Source organism: Dendrobium catenatum, unplaced genomic scaffold, assembly GCF_001605985.2.
Source record: "Dendrobium catenatum unplaced genomic scaffold, ASM160598v2 fragScaff_scaffold_231, whole genome shotgun sequence".
NCBI classification, from domain to species: domain Eukaryota; kingdom Viridiplantae; phylum Streptophyta; class Magnoliopsida; order Asparagales; family Orchidaceae; genus Dendrobium; species Dendrobium catenatum.
In genome coordinates, this window is record NW_021318693.1 from 288,963 (window position 1) to 314,566 (window position 25,604).

Below are 25,604 nucleotides of genomic sequence, written 5' to 3' on the forward strand. Positions count from 1 at the left end.
AGTTTGATTGAGTGTATGATTACTGATTTCAATGTTGATTGATTGTTTACTTGAAGTGTAGGTTGATTAATTGTTGATGATTGAATGATTATTTGGAGATAATTAATGTTTGATTGAGAATAATTAAATATATGATTGATGATTATATGGCTGACAACTAGATGATTGTCAACCAATGAGTCATATATCAAATGACTGCAGACCATGGTGATATGGGTCAAATGTCCTCATCTAAATGTGAGGTCAACAATTTAGTTGGTTCTTTACCTTTGCCTGAAATGCCAGAAGGAATGGAATGAGCATAACTTGCTAAGCAGACTCCCTCCCTTACCCATCAAATATATAAATATCCAAATTCAAATATTAGATAAAAAGTAATTAAGGAGCAAGTAAAGACTTGCAAAAAATAATTAAATTGTAAATAGAACATGAATTGTCAAGGTTTCAATGTATACCTAATTTTAGGAATATCACTTATACTTATATAACCACTTTCACAGACGTTTCCTAGATAAAGTACAAAACACTATTTTCAGAGGTTCACTTACACTTCACTTTTAGTTTCCATCAAAATTTATATAGATATTTAGAGTTTACTAATGCTTAATTCAGAATATTCCTCAAGCTTAATTAATTAGAATTTTAATATATCTAATGTAATTATTATAATACACGTGTCTTAATGCCTTCTTAAACTAAACTTCCACTTATGCCTACCTTTAACCTCCAACACTTGCATATAGCAAGTGGGGTCATAATCAAAATAGAATGGTGCCACATAAAGTTCCGCACCAGTTTTTAGTAATTGGGATAAGAATCCCTCCCACATCCATACTTGGCGGATAGGAAAAAAAAGGGCATAAAAGGCCCTTGCATTATATCAGAGAGTGCACTTTTCATAAAGTAGAATATCTCCAATGAAATATTATGCATAATGCAAGTGCAATGCAATAGTAATTAAAACATAACATGTAGAATATGCATGAATTGCAAATAAGAAGCCAAATTACTTGTAAAACCTAAAAGTCGTTGAACTTTGCTCTTTCAATTTACAGCTTTAGAGAAACATTCACATGACCATTTTCATACTTTTATAAAACTATTACATTTTCTGAAAAGCCTCAATTCAATATGATACTAAAAAATTTAAGTAGGATAAATCAATCAATAAAACTTCAATTTCATATAGTCAAAATGATTGTAATAAAGCATATATAATAATGTATTAAAAAATACATTATGATAATTTTGTAAAACTAAAAAAAATCCATTTTTATTCATTACTTTCTATATACTTACTAAAATTAAAATCAGAGACATGGGTTTAAGAGTTTACCTTATGCTCTACCATGTTTTATATAGGCCTCATGGATGATTTCAGCTACTTGGCCTTTTAATCCTATCTCTTTCTTTGTCATTCCTCTCCTTCTCCTCCTTCTCTCCCTTTCTTCTCTAATATGCTGGGGGAAATGGGTTTACCAAATGGATTTAGATATTTTAATATTATAAAAATCATTAACTTCATGTAATGCCACGACACTCAACTTGCTAGTGCTGCTGCACTCCCAAAGAATCTCACTGGTGGAAGACTTACTGCCATGGCGATGCCTCCTTACATCGCAATGCAAATTATTTTCCCCATTTTCTCAAGATCTTAATGCCACGACATCCATAGAGTAAGTTTTCTAAATTGGAATTTCACTTGTCCATTCAACTTCTTAACTTATTCATGACTTCCTTAAACACTCTAAGACTTATAAAATTACTAATCATATTAAATTTAGTGATTTTTAATAGAAATTTCATGAATATTTTATGATGGATATTATACGGTGATGCACACTTCTCTATTTCTAGTAAAAAAATAGGTTTTATGAGAGTACTACATTATTGGTCTCTAGGTGTTATGACATTAAGCTCTTTGTATTTTAAACTGAAAAAGTAATTACTTGGGAGCTCTATAGTTTTGGCCCTTCAAGTGCCATGGAAATATAACTAGAATTTTTATAAATATCAAAATCCATTAAATATTTCATTCTCAATTCATTTTCACTATTAGATTCATAGTCTAATGTGATATCAAGATAAATTCTAGAGAGAGTTTTAGAGGTATTTAGGCTAATGGGCCTTTTGGGAATGTTATTTAAATCGAGGTAGGTTATATTTATCATATTTCTAATTTTAATAATAAAGAGTTTAATGTGATTTATCGGTTTTTAACTATTGACTCATTTTTATATGAGGTCATCAGACACTACCTAAATTCTTAATCACATCTGACGGTTGATAATCAAATAGTTATCAATCATACAACCATTTCAAAAGTTATTATAGCCTGCATTCAATCAACCTATCAATCATTTAATCAATCAAATCTCAATCAATCACCAGTCATCATTCAATGCTCAATTAATCAATCAAAGTTCAAGTCAACCTTCAATACATTGCAACCAGGTGGCTCAGTGCACTGCTTAGCATAGTGCACTAGCCTTTTGACCTCATTTAGAGTCCAAATCCCATCTGAAAGTTTATTAGGGATGTTAAGCCCTTATGTACTTACATGAGGCTAACTAAGAGGGGGGATGAACTGGTGTTTTAAAAATTTCTCAAAAAAAAAAAAATTTTCTTTTGAAATATTTTAAAACCACAAATCAAACAATCGTTCACCAGAAAATAAAGTTTGGAAATTAAATGTAAAAAAATGTAATAAGAAAGAACACACCAGATTTTATAATGGTTTGATCAACTTGACCTACATCCACTCCCCAGAGCCTCTTCTTCGGGTATTGCACTAAACTCAGTGAATCTCCTTTTGCTCCAACAGCAAGGCGAAGAAGCTTGTACAATAATCCTTTCCTCCAACCCCAGTGAGGTATAGAACCGAACTCCTTTAACTTCCTCCTGAAGCAGGTAGAGAACCCAACTCTTTTTTCTTCCTCTTGAAGAAGGAAGAGAACCTCAATAAATCGCTGAAGTAGACCTCTCTAGAACCTCCAAAGATGATCTAGGGGAGGCAGGATAATAAGAAGATTTGTTTATTCCAATCATATAGGATGATGAGACATCATCCTATAAGATTAGTTCAAAAATTTTAAGTATCATCCAGACCATCGCTCTGTTTGGCCAGACTTTTCATGTTGGACAATGAGAAAATACTTGATCATCCAGGACGATTATTGGATCATCCTGTATGATTAGTTCAAATGAATACATATCATCCAGAATATCATTTTGGTCATCTAAGAAGAAATTAAGGTTTGTTTAACTGATCGTCTAGAACTATCTTGAGATCGTCCAAGACGATATGATCAATCAATCAAACCTTAATTACTTTCCTTAATCATCAGACTAATTTAGGCATAATTATAATGCATCATCCAGGATGATGTCTTATAAGATGTCTAAAAATAATAACATGCTTAAAAGAGTTGACAGTTGATTCTTTATGATTTGAGCATATTGTCCAAGACGATGTTAATATTGTTTGGATGATTTGCTTAATTTCAATTGCCTTAAGTAGGATGACCTAATTAGGGTTTTTATTTTTAACTATTTATCCAGGATGATTTTGGATCGTCCTGAATGATATGATCCAAAATATAAAACTCTAAAAAAGACAAAAAAAAAAAAAAAATTCCCCTTGAGTGTGTGTGTATAAGGTTGCTTAGCATCCGACCCACTTTATTATATTTGACTCAAGAAATAATAAAAATACCTAAAGTACACTTACATACTGACTCATTCCTAATCTACCCAATCTAGTGATTTGTAATTAACCTTGTGGACATGAAATGTTAGTAGGTAGGGCAATCGTAGAAAAATAGAGATGTAAGAAATATTTGCTATTATCAAAATTATAATTTTTGAATCCAAATTTGCAACAATCTCCCCTTTTTTATGATGACAAACATTTGGTAGAAAATTCAACTTAAGCAATACAATGAAACATAACATTAAGGAAAATATTCTTAATAAAGCAATGCAAATTTTACTAAAATCAAATAGATGGTACAAACACTAAATAATAGTAGTAAAAAAGTACAACAGAACAACACAAACACTACCACTACTCCCCCTTTTGGCATCACAAAAAGGAGAAAAATAGAAAAGAAAATAGAAACTAATAAACATGACAAAAAATTAACACAAACAAATAGTTTATAAGTATGAAGGGCCCTAATCATTAAAAGGAGGTGATGGTGATGGCTGAAAGAAACTGGAAATTATAGTGAACTACAACCCAAACTAGGCCATATCCTAGTCATGCAGCTGCTGCTGGTGTGCCACGTACGCATCAAATCTAGTTACATCCTCCGTATGTTTTTGCTCCTATGTAGCAACGTAAGAGTCAAACCGAGCCTCCCACTGGTCGAACCGCTCCACCAGTTGTTCCAGTTGTGAGTGCTAATGGATTGAAGCAGGTGTAGGAGCAGCTTCCTCCTCAAGTCCCTCAACCTTCTCATACTCTGGGTGGAGACGAGTATTGTGAAGAACATGGAAGGAGCTGTTGGTGTAGAAGGCAGGATGAAATTTTTTGTGGGGTAGGATATTGAAGATTGTATTTGGTTTCTAAGATAGAGGCTATGATGTGTCTTAAGGAAAGGTTAGGATTTCTTCGATGGCCTGGATCTCTAATACTAGTCAGATGCTCAATGTATGAAAAAAGAAGATCAACAGCATTAAACTCTCTAGGAGCCATAATATATAAGGTGGTGATTGAAAGGAGAGGATTGATATAGACACGATCATCCGCCTTAGGGATAATTGAGGTGCGAAGTACATGTTGGATTATCCTACCATCTTTTACTAAGGTGCTAGACACCCCATCATGGTAGGAGATATCAGTGTTCCTCAAAATATGATTGGCAGGAGCCTAGTTGTAATAAGGATCTTGAGATAAGAGGTTAATCTTGTCTCTAGTAGTGGATAGTTAAAGGATTTCATAGCATTCCTAATAGGTAATTTCTACATGTCATTTGCCAACATAAGACTGAAGGGTAGTGTAAGTGGAGTTGATCCTAAGGCTCACAAAACATTCATAAAGATGTTTAGAATTGAAAGAAAGGCGAGTGTAAGGATGATGGTGAGGGAGGTGTGAGAAAAGAGATTAAGGATAGGGTAAGTGAGCGTATATGGGTTGACAGCCCTAGATAGTGTAATCCTGATAATCTTATAGTAAAGGTAGGTGACTTAATCAGCCACCTCAGTGAAATGATGGTCAATAGTGGCCCTTGAAGAACTTCTAGACAATATTATAGAGCGCTTGCCACCCGCCATTAACAAGAGTGTTAGAGCTTGAGGGAGAGGAATAAAGAAATGAAGGGTTGAAGGTGAGAAAACACTTTGAATATTGTTATTTATAAAGAACCATATCATCCAGGACAATCTCAAAATTATCCAAGACGATCATACAAAATTATAACATCCAGGATGATTGGTCAAAAAGGTAGTTATGTCATCTAGCATGATCAGACATCATCCAGGATGATTAGATATAGGTGATTCTCCCAAAGAGTCATGCCAAACAACCGCTAAAAAAGTCGATCGTCCAAGACGATTAGGTGGATCATCTTGGACAATCGATAATAATGGATCGTATCGACTAAATTTAAAATGTGTAACATGTTTGACTATGTGGATCGTCTATGATGAATAAGTGGATCATTCAGGATAATAAAAAATAATTGAAGCAGAATTGATCAGATCGTCCAAGTCAGTGTTGATCATCCAAGATGATCACAGATAATTGAGTAGGATTTGATTAGATCATTCGAGATTATGAGGATCATCCATGACGATCTCAAACATTTTACTTAGATCAACTGTAGATGGAAGATGAAGGGTGGAGTAATGATATTATCCAGGATGATAAGAATATCATCCAGGATGATGTGATCAAAATTGGATGATTTATTGGATGGATGGAGGGGATCAGAGAAGGCCATAAAATAAGAAAAAATAGTAAAAAATTAAAATAAAACAACAAAAAGATGATAAAAATAATAAAAAGAACAAAAAATAAAGTTTTTTCTTAAATCAAAGCAAGAATATGATAAATTTTTCATGTGATTGAATTGAAAATTTGTAAGAAAATGAGTTGACATCATCAAAATTTAAAAAAGGGTAGAACAATCGGTCCTGTTAACTCTAGCTCAAACTTCTTACATGGAAAACCATCTTTTAAAAACAATGATCTAACTTAGAAAAAATAATTGGATAAAAAAAAGTGATCCATTCAAAACTTTATTCCAAAAAATATCTTATAGAATAATATGCCAAAGTAATTAGTCACAATCATAAATTTTAAAATCAAGTCTTAGAAAATATCAAGTGACACATGAATTCTTTTAAGATTTAAAGGTTTGAAAGAGAATGAAGCTTACTTTCTTATGGGCTTATTTTGTACCTCTTGTTAATTGGTTGGAACAATTTGCGCATCTTTTAATTTTTTGATACAATTTTATATCTTTTAATTTTTTTGGTGATCATTGCACATTTTTTCAGTTTCTCTTTATTTTGGGCTCATTTTATGCCTCTTGTCATTTTTGTAAGCTATATCCATTTCAAAACATTTAAATATTCTCAGTTGTGAGAATATCTTCCAGATATTAGAGAAGAAAAATTCACTCTCTAATATTTGAAAGAGTAAACCATAAAGCAAAATCAAATTCATATGATAAATGCAATGACAATATTACGAAAGCTTGAAAAGGTTTTAATGACTTTGAAAATTATTTATATAAGATAGATTATTATAACAAGATAGAAAAGATCTTAATCACAAAGTCCAGTTATTTATTTGAGATAGACTTTTACTTAGAAAATAAAATTACACCGCTAAAAGAAGTTAGAGGAAGGTAAACAATCAACGGTGTTTCTCCCTTTAACTAATTTAGAGAAGTCAAACATTGACTACAAATTTTCAAAAAAAAAAAAGGCATAAAATATCATTTTAGCAGTGACCAAAAGAAAAAAAAAAAAAGAAAATTGAAACAACAAAAATTAAAACATGAAAAACAATAAAAAAAAATAATTAAAAGTAAAAAAAGTTAAAAAATAAAAGAAAGAAAAGAAAACAACAACAAATAATTGATCAGAAATCATAAAATTCAAAATTTCATACATTTATGTCAATCACACCCAATCTGGTCCTTAAGATGCTGAATGTGTCAAAGGTCAGTGGTTTAGTAAAGATGTCAGCAGTTGATTATCAGTTGTTATATTGTATAACTAAATGTCTCCTTTTGTAACATGGTCTCTAATAAAGTGGTGCATTATGTCAATGTGTTTGGCCCTTAAATGTTGGATAGTACTCTTAGAGATGCAGATGGAACTAGTGTTATCATAAAAGATTAAAATTGAGCTTATAGGTAATCCTAAATAAAAAATTTGTTGCTTCAATCAAAGGACTTGTGCCACACAACTTCCTAAGGAAATGTACTTAGCTTTAGCTATAGAAAATGTAATAGAGTTTTATTTTCTATTGGACTAGGAGACTAAAGATTGTCCAACGAATTAGCAAATCCCAAAATTGCTCTTTCTATCCACCCTAGACATTATAAAATCAAAATTAGAATATCCAATATTCTTAAAAGAAGCGACGTGCCTAGGATATAGTATTCTTAAGTTTTGGGTCCCTAAGAGATATCTAAGGATTCTCTTAACTAAAGTCAGGTGGGATTCCTTAGGATAAGTTTGAAATCTAGCACAAAGACAAACACTAAACACTATATCAGGTTATCTAGCAGCCAAGTAAAGTAGTGATCCAATCATTTCTATGTACTTCTTTTAATCAATAGATTTTCCATTTGGGTCCTTATCTAACTGAACACTAGAGCTCATGATTATTTATTGGCTTGGCTTTATTCATTTTATATTTGTTTATTATATCCTTAATGTACTTTGATTGATTAAGAAAGGTTCCATCATCCAATTATCTTATGCTAAATTTCAAAAAGTAGGACAGCTCTCCCATCATACTCATCTCAAATTTCTTACTCATTATTTTAGAAAAATCATCACATAACTTTTATCAAAAGATTCAAAAAGTATATCATAAACATAGATCTGAATAATGAGTAACTCATCTCCTACTTTCCTCAGAAATAGGGGTGGTGTCTACGCTCCCCTTAACAAACTCCCTCTCTAGTAGGAGTGTTCTAAGCCTCTCATACCAAGCTCTAGGTGCCTAATTTAATTCATATAAGGCCTTTGTTAATTTGTAAATATGATTTGGAAATTGAAAACTTTCAAAACCTAAGATTTGCTCTACAAACACATCCTTTTTTATTACCCCATTTAAAAAGGCACTCTTGGCATCCATTTGGAAAAGCAAAAACCCCTTATAACAAGCAAAGGCTAGTAGCACTCAAACAGCTTCCAATCTAGCTATAGAGGCAAATGTCTCCCCAAAATCAATCCCTTTTTTTGTTATACCCATTAGCCACCAATCTTGCCTTATTCCTAACCACCACACTAGAATCGTTCATTTTATTCTTAAAGACCTATTTAGTTCCCACCACACTTTAATTCTTAGGTCTTTCTACCAACTCCCAAACATCATTCCTCATAAATTGGTTAAGTTTTTTCTTGTATAGCTAAGTTTCAGAATTTATCAAAAAGGGCTTGATTGATGTTGGTGGGTTTAGTGATTCAGATAAAGGCAAAGTGGTTCACTTCCTTTCTAAGTCCATGTCTAGTTTTAACACCTTCAGAAGAGTCTCCTAAGATCAATTCTTTAGGATGACTTGAAGAATGTCTCCAATCTCCAAGAAAAGTGTCTAGGTTCTACCCTTTCCTCTAGATTTGTATTTTCTACTCCTTCAGTGTTTTGAGGATCTACCATTTTCTCCAAATTTTTAACTCCTTGGGTAATCTCTCTAACTTTATCTTCTTCCTTAACTCTAGATTTTTTTGGATCAGATTCTTCAAACACTATATGAGTAGCCTCCTCCACCACCAATGTCCTCTTATTAAAAACTCTAAAGGATTTCCTCACACTTTTATATCCTAATAACACTCCTTCATTAGATTTTGGGTCAAATTTTTCTATGGGTGACTTCCCATTATTAAGAATGAAAACCTTACTGCCAAAGACATGGAGGTGAGAAAGGTTGGGTGTCCTACCCTTAATGATCACTCATAGGGTGTCTTATTTAATTTGGATCTAACATTTATCATATTCAATGCATAGCAAACTGTGTTTATCACTTTAGCCCAAAAGTATTTTGAAAGTGAATATTCAGCAAGCATGGCTCTAGCAGCTTCAATTAAGGTCATGTTCTTCCTTTCAACTGCCCCATTCTACTGAGGGGTCCTAAGAGCTGAGAAGTTGTGATTAATTCCTTGATCCTCATAAAAGTCTACAAATCTCTCATTTTCAAACTCTCCTCCATGGTCATTATAGATGGTCAAGATCTCATAGCCTAGCTTTTCTAAATCTAAGTGGAGAAGGATCTAAACTCATTAAAAGACTTACTCTTATATTACATAAGTTTAATCCAAGAGAATCTTGAGTAGTCATCAACCATCACAAATCCATAGACTTTTTCTCCTAAGCTGGTAGTGCTAATGGGTATAAACAAATCCATGTGAAGGACTTCTAAAGATCTAGAGGTGCTAATGTCCTTAATGGAATGGAAAGATGAGTGGACTTGCTTCCCTAGCTGACGAACATCACAATGGCGGTCCTTAGTGAACTTAAGCTTGGAGATACCTCTAACTAGGTCTTTTGGGATTACTCTCCTAAGGGTTTTTATGCTAATATGACATAACCTCCTCTGCCACAACTAAGACTCATCAATAACAGATTTTAAGAACAATAAAGAAGCACATTCAATGTTATTTAAATCAAGCATGTAAATTTTATTAATCCTCTTTCCCTGCAAAATAGTATTTTTATTCAAGCTATGATGCATGTGTTTACAAAAAATTTAATAATAAAGCCCATGTCACAAAGCTGACTGATACTGAGCAAATTGTGTTTCAAGCCATCTACAAGCAAAACATTTTCAATCAAAAAGTTCTTGGAGTTTCTGATTATACCTATGCCCATCACTTTCTTTGTGGTGTTGTCTCCAAGAATGATCTTGCCTCTAGCCCTGGCCTCTAGGTAAATGAATTGATTGACATCTCCAGTCATGTGTCATGAGTATCTACTGTCTAGGTACCACATTCTGTCATAAGGTCTTTTATGAGAGCACTCAAACAAAATCATCAAACATTAGATTTAGGAATCCAAAAAAGTTTTGGTCCCTTATTGTAGAAAGAAGAATGAAATAAATGTGTGTTATGTTATGAATCATGCAATTTGGGTCTCCACACCCAATATGTACTACAATGAACAGTACAAGTGTGTTAAATGTGTCCTAGCATGCCACACAAAAAACATCAAACACCAAGAAAAGGGTTTACTAATCTACTCGGGTAGTGATGCATCTTCTTAAAGTTATGTGATGCATGTAATGATGGTTTATCATTTTCTAATATTGTGAGTTTTACATTTAATGCTTTATTTTCATATTCATAAGCTGTCACTTCCACTTTTAATAAATAAGGTAAAATTTTATTAACTTTTTCATAGTTCGTGAGTTCTTTTTCTAAGGCATGCAAGGAGGTAACAATTTATGTAAACCTAATATATTTTTCTAAAATTGATTCACTAGGTTTTATATAAAATAATTCATAGTTATGAAGCAAGATATTCAATCTATATTATTTAACTTCAAATGTGCTTTTATAACTGATACATAATTTATCCCAAATTTCCTTACCAGTGGTACAAGTTGAGACATACATGTAATCTTCATATTTCAAAGAACAGAAAAATAAGTTTAAGTAATTTGCATTAAGTTGTGTTAAATTCCTATCATCAAGAGTCCATTTAGTAAAAGGAATTTTAATTTTTATGCCATTGATTTCATGTGATGGTGGAGAATAACCTTCATAACAAGCATCCATATACAATAGTCAATTCATTATAAATTGTAAACAAACGAGTTTTATAGAAATCAAAAGGTATATTATCAAATAATGGATGATAGGTAATGAAATACCCTTCCACAGTATTACGTTTACTTAAGTTATCCATGGATTGAAATTCAAAAGTTCTCAAAAATTAGATTTTATAAATCCTGCTCAGATATAACTTGAAAGTTTGTTAGGGATGTTAAGCCCTTAAGAACTAGCTCGAGGCTAACTAAGAGGAGGGGATGAATTGGTGTTTTAAAAAATTCTTAAACAAAAATAATGATCTTTTTAAATATTTTAAAATAAGAAATCAAACAATTATTCACCAGAAAATAAAGTGCAAAATTAAATGCAGAAAATGCAATAAGAAAGAACACACCATATTTTATAGTGGTTCGGTCAACTTGTCCTACGTCCACTCTTCGAAGCCTCTTCTCTGGGTATTTCACTAAACTCAATGACTCTCCTTTTTCTCCCACAACAAGGTGGAGAAGCTTGTATAAAACTCCTTTCCATCGACCCCTATGAGGTAGAGGACCCAACTCCTTTCGCTTCCTCCTGAAGAAGGCAGAGAACCCAACTCCTTTCACTTCCTCTTGAAGTAGGAAGAGAACCTTGATTAATTACAAAATTAGACCTCTTTAGAACCTCTAAGGAACCAAGGATGGTGACTAGAGAATATGACTAGGATCCTTGCTTGGAACAACCTTTGTGAAACTCTCACAAACTCACCCTCACAAGATCCTCTCTCTCTCTCTCCCAAGCACTCCCTCTCCTCTTAGCTTCCTCAGTTCATGACAGTAGCAAAAGATCACATCTTGAGTAAACAAGAGATCTTATATAGAAGGGCTTCAAATTTGCCCTAAATTGCAACAAACTAATAAAGATCACCCAAGATCATCTTGTACGATCAATACAAATTTAGCTCAATCAGCCAGGATGATCTGGGGGAGGCTGGAATATTAGAAGATTTATTTATTCTGATCATCCAAGATGATGGTACATCATCATTCTATATGATTAGTTCAAAAATGTCAAGTACCGTTCAGACCATCACTTTGTTCGGCCAGACTTTTCATGTTGGATGATGAGAAAATACTTGATTATATAAAATGATTATTGGATCATCCTATATAATTAGTTCAAATGAATATATATCATCGAGAACATTATTCTAGTCATCTATGAAGAAATTAATGTTTATTTAGCTAGCTATCTAGGATAATATGATAGATCAATCAAACTTTAATTACTTTCCTTAATCATCAGACTATAGGCATAATTATAATATATCATCCAGGATGATGTCTAAAAATAATAACATGCCTAAAAGAGTTAGCGGTTGATTCTTTCTAATTTTAGCATATCATCTATGATGATGCTAATATCATCTAGGATGATTTGCTTAGTTTTGGCTACCTTAACTAGGATGCCCTAATTAGAGTTTCTATTTTTAACTGATCGTCTAGGATAATTTTGAATCATCCCGGATGATATAATCAAAAATAGAAAACTCTAAAATAGATAAAAAAATTTCCACCTGAGTGTGTGTGTGCAAGGTTACTTAGCATCAGGACCTACTTTGTTACATTTGACTCAATAAATGATAAAACTACTTAAAGTATACTTATAAACTGACTCAATCCTAATCTATCCAATATTAAGCTGGCTTGATTTGCAATTGACTTTGTGGACCTAAAATGTTAGTAGGTAGGAAAATCGTTGAAAAACTGAGACAAAATTATAGTCCTTGAATCTAGATTTGCAACACCTTCACTATGTATCTTTCATGGTAAATCATCATTCAATATATCCTTCGATCATTAGTTAATCCATCTAACCCAAATGAGCTTCCTCAAGCTAGCACAACTGATCATTAACCCTGATAACCTCCTATTCGTTTCCATCTTGCCTCTAAACTCCCCCAAACTCCTGTGAGCAATTCTCCTAGTGAAATGAACCTAACTAGTCACCTTGATCTAGTCATTAGTTGAGTTGGTCAACTAGAGCCAGTTTTGGTCAAACCACATCGTATAGGGTTAAATTCATACATATCTTTGATCCTTTACTAAACTTTGATCTTATAATTTTAAAACCCATTCGAATATCATGTTAAATGCTTGTTAGAGTCAATCCTAGTCACCACAACTCTATTGACTAGTTACATCATTTAATTCAAGTTTAAAAGAAACCTTCCATGGTCAACATTATATGAAAATAATAATCTCATTGCTTTAAATTTCTCACAACTATTCTATGGCATGTCATGGATAGTCCCAATGGACATTCCCAATGCTCTAAGCCTTCCATCCATTCAAATGAGCTCTAATAGTAAAATAGGAACCAAAGGATGGAACTCTTCATTCAAATAAAACTCCCATTCCAACCACTCCCCATAGATTCTAGCATTTCATTTTGCTTTCTCTAGGATTCTTTTCCATTTCTCATCAATCTATCAATGTTTAGGAGCTATCGGTAGTGAAGTTGATGCAAGACCAAAGCCACCATTCTTACCAAGGGATTGAACTCTCCATCTAAACTTCCTCTGAGCTTGGAGTCTTCAAATAAGCTAAAGAAGAATAAGAAGCTCTTTTGCATCCCTATAGACCATCTGTATGTACGTAAAACTAAAACCCTAGGCATTTATCTAGGTTCCAAAATAACTTTCTAAAGATTGCATCAATGACTTGAAAAACAACTCACCACTCTTATTTCTATCCTATATTATCTCTATCCAAAGCTTTATGCATTTTTGTTATTTTTTAAGTAAAAAACTATAAGTGACATTAGGGTTTACGGGTAGTCTGAGGAAGGAGATGATTCTGTGACCATTGGATCTGATCTTTTTAGATCAATGGTCATGATGGCACCATATCCACAGTTTGATTTAATCTATCAAAATCACAAGTTGGTTAAATCTCTGTCTGACTAGATCCAGGCCGTTTGTGTCAATCGGTGTGGTCTTGTAGGGCCGTTTAATCCTTCTTAATCAAAGCTCAACCATGAGATTTGGTATCAGCCATTAGATCAAAGCTGCAATAGGTCTGATGGTTTTTATCCTTGTCACGTTGGTTAACTTTTCCAATCACATATCCGCACCGTTTGTGTGGCCCAATTGCTTATTATCGCACGGAAAGAGCCAACATAGTTAGCGCCACCAGCTGACTTTGCATCAATTTCTTTAAAAATAAATCCAAAAAATTGCCAAAACTTTAAAAATTTGTAGACAATTCATTTCTTAACTAATTTTTTAGTTCTTCGGCATGTATTCTTTAGATTTCCATCTACTTTATTTAAAAAATAAAATTAAATTATTTGATTAATGCTTTAATAGTTATTTTAATAATACATAAAACCTTATTTTATTTTTAAATAAAAAATATAAATCCTTTTAACCTGAAATTTGGTAGAGGTACTTTAGGGCTTATGCTTGATCTTCCCTGATTTTTTCAATCCTATTTAATGCAATTCTGATTAGTTTATGAGTTTACAAAAATCTAGGTCAAATTTCGATATAGATCTTTGAAAATTCATAACTATCTCAATTTAAATCTAATAAATGCATGTTAGCATTTTATGGAATCATTGAAAGGTTATCTTTCATTTAAAAATAATTTTAAGTCATAATCTAAAGAATACATGCCAAATTGGCTTTAATAATATCTTAACTTTTGTAAATAATCCTTAAATTATGCATGATTATGTATCCAAATTGGATAGAGTTTTATTTGAGGATGTTCCCCACATCTAATATTATCAACCTAATTTGATACACTTATTTTTTTATAACTTTAATAATTCATTATAAATTATTTCATAGGATATTAGGATACTTTGTCCACGATTTTTATGGTATGGTTGCAATTTAAGTACATAAAGGGTTAGAGAACAATGATTTCAATCTTATAGAACAATAGTGACATTTTGGAATAAAAATCAAGGATGTGACTTAGCTAACTTAACAAAATCTACGATTTACTACACGTACATCCATTTTGGATGAAACTTAAACATATACCCCGTGATCAAATTCACTAAGATTGGACATTAATTAACCTTCATACAATTATTCAATTCAATAAACCTTTTCTTAAGGGTTTCAATTTCATCAAACTCAATAAATTGAATAAAACTTATAAAATTTTAAAATCAACCCAAATGAACTTCAAATCAATCATAAAATCATTAAAAAAATACAACTTATTTATTATTTTAAATTTAAATAATAATTAAATTACCCTTAATTAAATAAATTCATTAAAATACAAATAAAATTCCAAAATATAAAATGAATTCAAAATAAAAAAAATAAAATTTATAAATTTAATTTAAATAACATTTTATTAAATAAAATTATCCTAATTCTTTAATTTAAATACCTACATAATAATTATTTAAATGTAGGAATAAATTCCAAAATTCATTAAATATTTCAAAAAAATTATTTAAAAATTAGAGATTAATAATCATTTTAAATGAATTTTAAAAAAATTTTTAATTTATAATTCATTAAATAATTCATCAATCAAAACAATTTCACATAATAATTTATTTAAAAATAAGAATAAATTAAAAAAAATATATTTAAATTCAAATAAAATTAATTAAAAAATCAAGGGATTATAATAAAGCTCATAAAAAGTTAATATTTAACCCCAATCATCTTCAATCATTCATAAAAATTATTAATACTTAAAAATCCAAATTACATTTCCATTTTAATTAATTAATAACAAGTTACACTGATAATATATTAATTTTAATATTAGATCAAATTAAATTAATTGTTAAAATTATATAAATTAAAATTTCAAAATTAAATTAAATTAAATTTAAAAATATAAATTAATAAATAAAATTAATTAAATTAAATTTCTAATTCTTAATTAATTTATGTATAAATTCAAGAATTTATTTGAAATTTAATTTAAAACTAAATAAAAATATGAGAATAATAATTCATTTTTAAAATAAATTTTATTTTCTAATTCATTAATAATTGATTAATCAACTAATTTCATTGGAAATTTTTTAAAAATAATATATAAAATTTTAAATTTATTTTAAAATGTAAATAAAATTAATTAAAAATCAAATGTTTATGATTCAAACTTAAATAAATTTTAATTTCAATTTACTAATAAATCATTAATAATTAAGTGAAAACAATTAAAAAGTTATTAATTAATTAAAATTTTCTTAATATTACAACAAAAATCATAAAAATTTAAATTGTATTTCAATTCTTAAAATAAATTAATTTTATAATTTCATTAATTAAAATTTATTTTAATAAATTAAATTAACTAATTAATTTTAATTAAATTGATTTAGGTCTTCATGTTAAATACTTGAATCCTTTTAGAGGATATTTGGGCATTAAAACTTTAAAACCTTTAACATACTTTAATAACCAAAAGATCCTCCTATGTGTTGTGCATGATTCCTTTCAGAAGGGAAGTAACGCATCGGTTTGGGAGACCTTCAAACAGTAAATAACATTCAGACCTTTTGTGACATACTCAATGCATTAGATTGGGATATCCTAATATGTTACATTTCATTATAAGGTCTCTTTCTCTATCTATAATAAAAATTTGGAGGCTTTAACATGACCACCGGTCCTGCGTAGAAGATGGGTGTTTATTTTGGAAGCCATAGGATTTATAAATTTATAACGCCTTGCACTTTGGGAGTTATCAATATATAAGTTCTTTAAAACTAAACCAATAACTTTAACTTCTAAAATTGGAATAATCTAAAAGCAAAATAAATATCACTTAAACTTTAATCTCCTTTTTATGAAACCCCATAATTTAAATTGGAAGAACTATTCATTTAATCTTTTAATAAGCAACAATCAAGGCTATCTAATATCATCTATTAGTAATAAATATCAAAACATATTCTGTAATTTAAAACATTTTTGTACAAATATGTATTCAATCCTAAAAATCATATATAATACTTAGGATCTACACAATTATATTATAACTACTATGTACAGAGGACAAAAGAAAAACAAACATAAATATAACATGAAGAATCCTAAACATAAATAAAAACTCTTGTCCCCGACCTGAAATCATTTAACGATATATAATGAGCTTAAAAAGCTCAACAGGTCATGAAAATCTACAATTGAATTTAAAGCACAATAAAGGAGCAATATGCATGTTAACAATCAAATCAAGGAAGTTACATATATATGATCATTGAATCAGTATAAAAATAGTAAAATTCACATGCAATGTTAGTAGAATATAAAAATACTAAAACTCTATGGTATGGAAGCTAATAAAGCAATAAATTAGTAAGAGTGTCAAATCTATAAAACTATCATCATATCTGTAATATCATCAGTACAAAAATTGGTTAAAGCGTCAAATACAAATATTAGTATAGACTTTCAAAATCATGTTAATATAATAAAACCATATAAAAGTGTGCCAATGCTATCCATTTATTCTACATCACATACTTAATATATCACATGCTTAGTATATTATATGCTTAGTCTCAGGTACATTGAATCAATATATCACATGCTTAGTATATCATATACTTAGTCTCAAGTACATTGAATCAACATTATCAATTAGTATCAATATCTACATTAGTAATAATAAAAAAATAGCGGCAAAAGAAGTAGAATGATGCAATAACAGTAAATCCATGTAGTACTAAAAAATCAATATAATAATAAGAATAATGCTTCAAAATATGCATTTAATTAGTCACACTAAATAAGTAAGAAGTTTTGGCTATTACAATGTTTTAGTAGTAGTAGTATTAGTATTAGTAAAATATTAGCTCAGTAAATAGAGTCGTGACTCTTTATCTATAGGCACCGTAATAATCTCCTTATAACTCCTAATCGGAATATAACATAAATTAGTATATGTACCAAACCACTTTATTTAAAGGAAAGTACATCGGCCCAACATCCTATATAGGTCAATCAATCTCCAACCAATGGGTCAACCAGTCTTTACTTATCTTTTACAAGATATGCACATTATTATCATAATATTATAACTATAATAGTGACCAATGAATACTCAATCACATATACACATTTATTTTATAATATATTACAGCAAATAAAGCATAATTAAATATAATTTATAAAAAGCCAAAATGTACTAACGGTAGACAATAAAAATCATACTGAGCAAAAATTCACATAGGATTTTGACCTAATTATCATTGAATTAAATCACTTTTTTAGATATCAAAAATAAATTTTTAAGTAGACAGAAATTGCTATATTTTTACAATTATTTTTTATTTTTTGAAGAAAATGCATAAAGTAATTTATTAATAGAAGCATCTAATTACAACCATATCCCTCCTTTAACATACTCACAAAGGAAGGAGGAATTTTATTTCAACTAATATCATCCTAAAAATAAAAATCTAAAAGAAGAGCTAAGTTAGCACAAAAAAATTCTAACTTATTACTTTCCTATTAGAAAAAAAAAAACAAAACTTGCTTAAAATCGTTAAGAAAAACTAAATCCCTCAGATTTAGGAAATCCTCCTTATCTTCAGCCTTATTCAATAATCTTCGAAAACAATTAATAACATTATTGTTATAAGTTTGTATAACAATTCCTTTAACATCAAACATCCAATCTTGAATAAACTTCCTTAAGGAGAGCACGGATAAAAGTTCTACTTGTCAACAATACCAATGAAGACAACTAAATCCAAAGTACATAAAAACCTTCCTTTACAATCTCTGAAGAAGCCAACTTTGTTCATACTATGAAAAGAAGCATACACATTTTCCTTGATCCATCTAGGAGGGGGAGTACGCCAAGAAGACCAAGACATCTTACACAGCTGATTAGCATCCCATTTCTCCCAAATAAGATTAGAATGAAAAGAAACAACCGCATGACTAATGGAATTTGTTGCTATATAAGTTGAAGAATCATCCGCTCCACCAGGAGTAATCTTTCTCCTTCCCTTCCAACAGAAAAATACACATTTCCATAAAATTTATTAGAATTTACTAGTTGCTCCAAGGAAATGAGATAATCTACAAGAGACTTGAACTTAGGAATAGAAAAACCCCACTTAGAAAGACAATAAAAAACTTGATAAATCTAACATAATTAATAGCAACATGTTCAAAATCTTCATCAGAATCACAACCTCTTAAGCATCCAACAAATTCAGATAACCTTCTATACACTAGGAAACGGCTAGATGTGATAGCATTCCTATTCAAATGCCACCAAAATAGCTCAACCCGAGGCCTTAAATTCCGTTTCTTCATCCAGCTCCAACTATTATCCTCTATACAATCTTCATAAGATTTCTCCAAAGTTATGGCTAAATTGGATTTACCTAAACACTTGTAAAGAAGACCCAACCGATCTCTATTTAAGTCTGAATTATTAGGAACAAATAAAATCATGTCCATCGAATATTGTTAAAAAAACTTCTTCAACTTCACAACATTCCAGCCCCCATCATAAATAAAACTCAAAATAACATTAGTACCTTCATTCATATTAGCAACAAAAGTAGGCCATTTCTCAATACTCTTATCCAAAATACAAGTATCTGTAATAGTATTAATTTCAGCACTAGTAATAACCTTCCATCTAACAATCGGATGAAGAAATTTTGCTCCATTCAAAATAATCTTCCATGTAGATAAAGAATTTCTCTTATATTCATAACTCCATACATTATTATCGTATTTAGACATCAAGGTTTTATTGAGAAGAGAGCTTGGTTTTGATAAATATTTTTATAATTGCCCTCGTGAATAAATCAAATAAATACTCAAAACGTTCAAAATCTCGATCTCTATAACATACAAAAACTTATGTAGAGAAAGTTTTGTCAATATAAAATTATTCACATTTTTCGGTAATAGAAACAAAAATTTGATAAAAAAATATCAAAAATCTAAAATCTTTGAAATCAGAAATAGGGTAAAAATTCCTTACAACAAGATGAACATTTTTTTTAGAAGGCTCGATAGACAAAAATTACACTATGACCTCCAAAACCCAAGCATTTCATTCTCCCTCCTCACTTTCTCTTTAAAAAATCACAAGCCATTATTTGTTGTCGAATGTAAGAAGAAAAGAAATATTTAATGATTTAAAAAGATAATGCATTGAGATATTTTGAATTAAATAATAATTTAATACTATATAATTAATTTATTCAATTTCTTTATTATAGAATTTAAATAAATAATTTTACTAGTTTAAAAAGTAAACAAAAGTATCCATAAAATAAATCATTTTATTTAAAAAATATCGATGAATTCAGTTTGAAAAACGGACACATGATGGTCCAAAAATCCACACTTGTACTTACAAATGCCAATTTCTTAAGAAATTTCACCAGCACCCAAAAATTACGAAAAATTTTATGCAAGTAAAATATTACAATAACAACACTATATAAAAAATAATTTATGATTTAGAATTATATTGATTCTAAGAAAAATATATTTATTGGGTCAAAATACAGGTTATTACAATCTACCCAACTTAAAAAAAATATTATCCCTAACATTTCCCTTAAGAATTCGGGCACAAAAATTGAGATAAATCAAATTTGTCCAAACAAAACTCAAATCAAATCAAAATTAAATCAAAACTCATAAAAACTATACATTCATGTGGTTCATTCTATCACTTGTCATTCAATTATGTATGAAAATTAATGTATTATAATCACCCTTCTCTCATTCAAATCCTACAGCTCTAGTAGCAATCAATTCTTCCAATAATTGCTTTAATACCAATTGTGATGCCCTATAATTTAAATTGGAAGAATTATTTATTTAGTCTTTTAATAAGTAATAACTAGAGTTATTTAATATCATCTATCAATAATAAACATCAAAATAGATTCTATAATTTAAAACATTAATGTACACATCTATATTCAATCCAAAAAATTATATATAATACTCATAATCTTTATAATTATATCATAACTACTCTATCCTGACTACAAAAGAAAAATAAATAGAATAAAACCTGAAGAATCCAGACCAGCCTCACACTCCTACTCCCTTGGCCTCGCCAGAAATCATTTAACCATATATAATGAGCTTAAAAAGCCTAGGAGGTCACCAAAACCTACAACTAAATTTAAAACATGATAAAGAAGTAATATACATGTCAACAGTTAAATCACGGTAGTTACATACATATGATAATTGAATCAATGAAAATTAGTAAAATTTATATGAGTGGTAGTAGAATATATAAATACTAAAACTCTATGGTACAGAAGCTAGTAAAGTAGTAAAATAGTTTGAGTGTTAAATCTATAAACTATCATCATATATATAATATCAATCAATACATAAATCGAATAAAGTATCAAATCAAAACATCAGTAAAGACTTTTGAAATTATGTTAATGTAATAAAATTATATATGAGTGTGTACATTTTATCTAGTTATTTTATATCACATGCTCAGTATATCACATGCTTAGTATCAGGTACATTGAACCAATATTATCAAATAGAATCGATATCCTGTTCAATAATAATAATAATATAATGGCATAAGCAGTAGAATATTGTAATAATAGTAAATAAGTATTATATTAATAACTCTGTACACTAGTAAGAATAAAACCTCAAAACATGCATTTCAATAATCACGCTAAACCAGTAAGAAGTCATGACAATCAGTGTGTTTTTAGTGGAAGTATCAGTATTAGTAAACTGTTGGCCCAGTAAATAGCGTTGTCACTCTTTGCCCGTCAACACCGTAAAAATCTCCTTATAACTCCTAACCATTATATCATATGAATTAGTAGAGGATAATACCAAACCACTTTTTTTAAAGGAAATCTTATTGGCCCACCATCTTGTATAGGTCAATTAGTCTCCAACCAATGGGTCAACCTGTCTTTACTTATCATTTACATGACATGCTCAATATTAATTTATTTAATTTCTTTAGTACAAAATTTAAATAAATCTTTTTAGTTTTTTAAAATTTACAAAAAATATCCATAAAATAAAATATTTTATATATAAAATATTGATAAAATAAGTTTACAAAATGGACACCTGACGGTCCTAAAATATGCAATTATATAGATAGGTGCCAATTTTTTAAGTAATTTCACTAGCGCCCAAAAATTATCAAAAAATTCATGAAAATAAAATAATACAATAACAACACTATATCAAAGATAGTTTGTGATTTAGAGTTATATTGACTAAAAAAAATATTTACCTAGGTTAAAATAAGGTTTATTACATTTTAGCCTTTAATGATAAACCATAAAAATACATACAATCTAAACTATAAATTCCTATAGGATCTATTAGCACTTTCATACACTTAGATGGTTTACTAGGAAATCCAACTTTCACCTAGGCTAGGCCAGTGGATTATTTTGGTTTCATTATGTTTATCATTGCTTAGAGGGTGCCTATGTGTGATTGCTTACTTTATATAAATTATTGCATGATATATTTACTTTTATGTCAGTGCACTAGAGAGCAAAGAGAATGAGTGAGGACCATATACTTTACTTTCATTTACTTTCATGTACATATTATTTCTTACAATGCACTCATAACTACATTTTATTTTCATCTCTTTACATTTTTGCAAAGTAAAATTTTCCTTTGAACTGATGTATAGAAAAAGAAGATTTATGAATTTAAATTTCATATATTACCTGTATATAGATTGAGTTGTACAGATTCTTAAGTTGTAAAGAGCCAAAGACAGCTGCTTTTATATACAGAGGTGGCGCTCTAAAAATAATGTCCTCTTTTTAAGAGGATATTCCTTTTTGGAACTCCACTAAATACTTAAAGCCAAAAGACCATTAAGCAATTATTTTTAATTATAGATGTTTCTTTTAAGATTAGAATCAAAATTTATTGTTGGTGGGGCCTACCTACCATTACTTTACTATAGACCTCGGATTATACTTTATAAATTTTATATATATGGTTGTTCATACATCATAAACATTATATATGTATATTTTAATTTTTTGTAAGCATGTTATATAGCATATGATTTAAATTCTTTAACAACTCCTTGATTCCTAAGATAAAGCTTTCTAAATCGTGCATTCAATGGTGATTGTTGTGATTAGGATTATTAGCTAGTAGCTCATTCTAGGAAGGTGATAAGACTAGATTGTATACACTCTTCTCTTTGCACATCTTCCTTATTTCAAATCTAGATCTTTAAATCTAATTCTATAATTTATAATCTAAAGCTTGTACATCAAAATTATAATTAGCTCAAATATTTATTTAAACTTGTATTAATTTTTAAAATTATTTACCCTTCATTTTAATCGAGAGTATTCCCTTAGGAGATGTAATTAACTATAGGTGATTTCCCCTATAGGGAGACTAGATCACAAAATAAATAAACTCTATCTTAGATTCATTTCTAAGATGAGGGAAAACTTTGTGAATGTAGAATTTGCTTTATCTATATATTAAATTTAATTTCATAATCAAAAGATAGGTGGATATTTGATCTACTTTATAGCAGATCGAATATCCTTTATATTTGGAAATAAATTTATGGTTTATGTCTCTAATTGGAATGATAGGATAATATGTTTTTCATCCTTCAGGATGAATTGTATATTTCCTATGCTGCTTCTGATTAGACAAATAGATTATAATTTTTTTTCTTTTAAATTGATAGTAGGATATTAGTCTATTCTTCGGGGTAGTATAATGTCTAACAATGTAGTTTTAATCAAAATAAAATCTAAAAATATGAATAAAGAATATCTTATTACAAATCTAATCCAAGCACTATATTTTAATGATAACAAACATTATTGTGTCTAATACTGCTTTCTCATAATTTTAAGATATTATATTTTATTTTGTCTGTACTAATATTTCTAGAAAACAGTCCATCGTTCACGTGCAATTTTGATCAGCTCAAGATTAGGTAAACTAGGGTTACTGTCTATATTTTTAATTTATTTTGTATTTTTATTTTTTTGATTCATATCATATAATTTGGTGAATATTATTACAGAGTAGCCATACACACACATAGGGGGAGAGAGAAAAATGTTTTGAGAGATTTTTTCTCAGCAAATCATATTATATGACTTTGGTACATACTATATAACATTGGTTCATACTATACCACTTTGATTCATACTATATGAACTATTGTGTTTTGTTAAAACCCTATCCACCAGATGTCAAGAAAGATACTAATTTTATTTTGATCGTACGGTATGATTTGGTTTGTACTATATGCTCTAATTAGTATCTTTCTTAATTAATCTGTCAAAATTAGGCAATTAAATCATGACATCTTTTATCACCCGATCATACTATATAATACCATTCATTTATTATGATCGATAGAGTGTGACTTTGGTTATCCTAGATGCCATACCAAATGAAAGTAATGTGTTATGTACTGATCATACAGTACGATATCCAAAGTGTTGGATGATTGATAGTGTATGAAATTGGTCGTCCCAGAGATTTGAATTAATAAATGGCATGATTTTTATACTGATCATAATGTATTATATCCATAATGCTGGATAATAAACGGTGTATAAAATTGGTCATCCCTAACAAATAGAAGGAATTGTTATAGTTTTTACCAAATAATCTTATGATCATATGGTACAAAGTGTTATGAGTTTTATATAGTTTGTCTGAATGACCATTGGACAAACTTAATTTTGTACTGATCATATTGTATATTTCTTGTATCGTAGGCTCAAATAGAAGAGGGAACTCTTGAAAATTAGGGTTTCTTAAACCCCACTACTTAAAGTTTTATAATACTCTCCTCCTTTAGGGTGAAAATAGAGTTGTGGTTCTCTAACCAACACCTGGAGGGTGAAAATAGAGTTGAGATTCTCTACCTGTAAAAGGGTCTTTGTTCTCTACCGCACCGGGTTAGTGAAATAGCATTTGTACTGGCTTATTTACCTTACTGTGAGAGCAAAAGGAGATTCATTATTATTTAGTGTAATACTTAGAGAGGGAGTCTCCAAGGAGTGGACATAGGTTAGGTTGATTGAACCATTATAAATTTTGGTGTGTTCATTCTGATTATTTTCCACACTTTATTTTTCTACTTATATGTGTGGTTGAAAATTTTGATTTATTTCATTATTGTGAAATTTTCTTATTTATGCATCCTCTATGTAGATTATCATGTGTGAGTGTGAAAAGGCTTTAAAGGATTTCCATTTCCTTAAAGAACTTTTTTAATATCAAATTCACTCTTCTCTTAGTTAGAGACAAGCTAGTTCATCAAGATTTAATAACCTTCATGAACTTTCAAGTGGTATTATAGCAATATTCAAAAATTAAGTTTTAAATAAATTTTTAAAAATTATAAATAGCTAACTTTGGAAATGATAGTATTACGGAAGGATAATCAATCACATGACCACCTTTATTTGATAATATTTCTTTTAGCTTTTGAAAAATTTACATGTCAACTTTCTTGCAATCTATCTATTATACCATGTAGATGCTAGTATAAGAAGGAAATTATGCACCTTCACATTTAGAAAATGGTGTTACAATTGAAATACCTTTTATGAGTGGAGTACAAATGATTGAGATTTAGCCCAACTTAATGTTAAATGCCTAAACAATT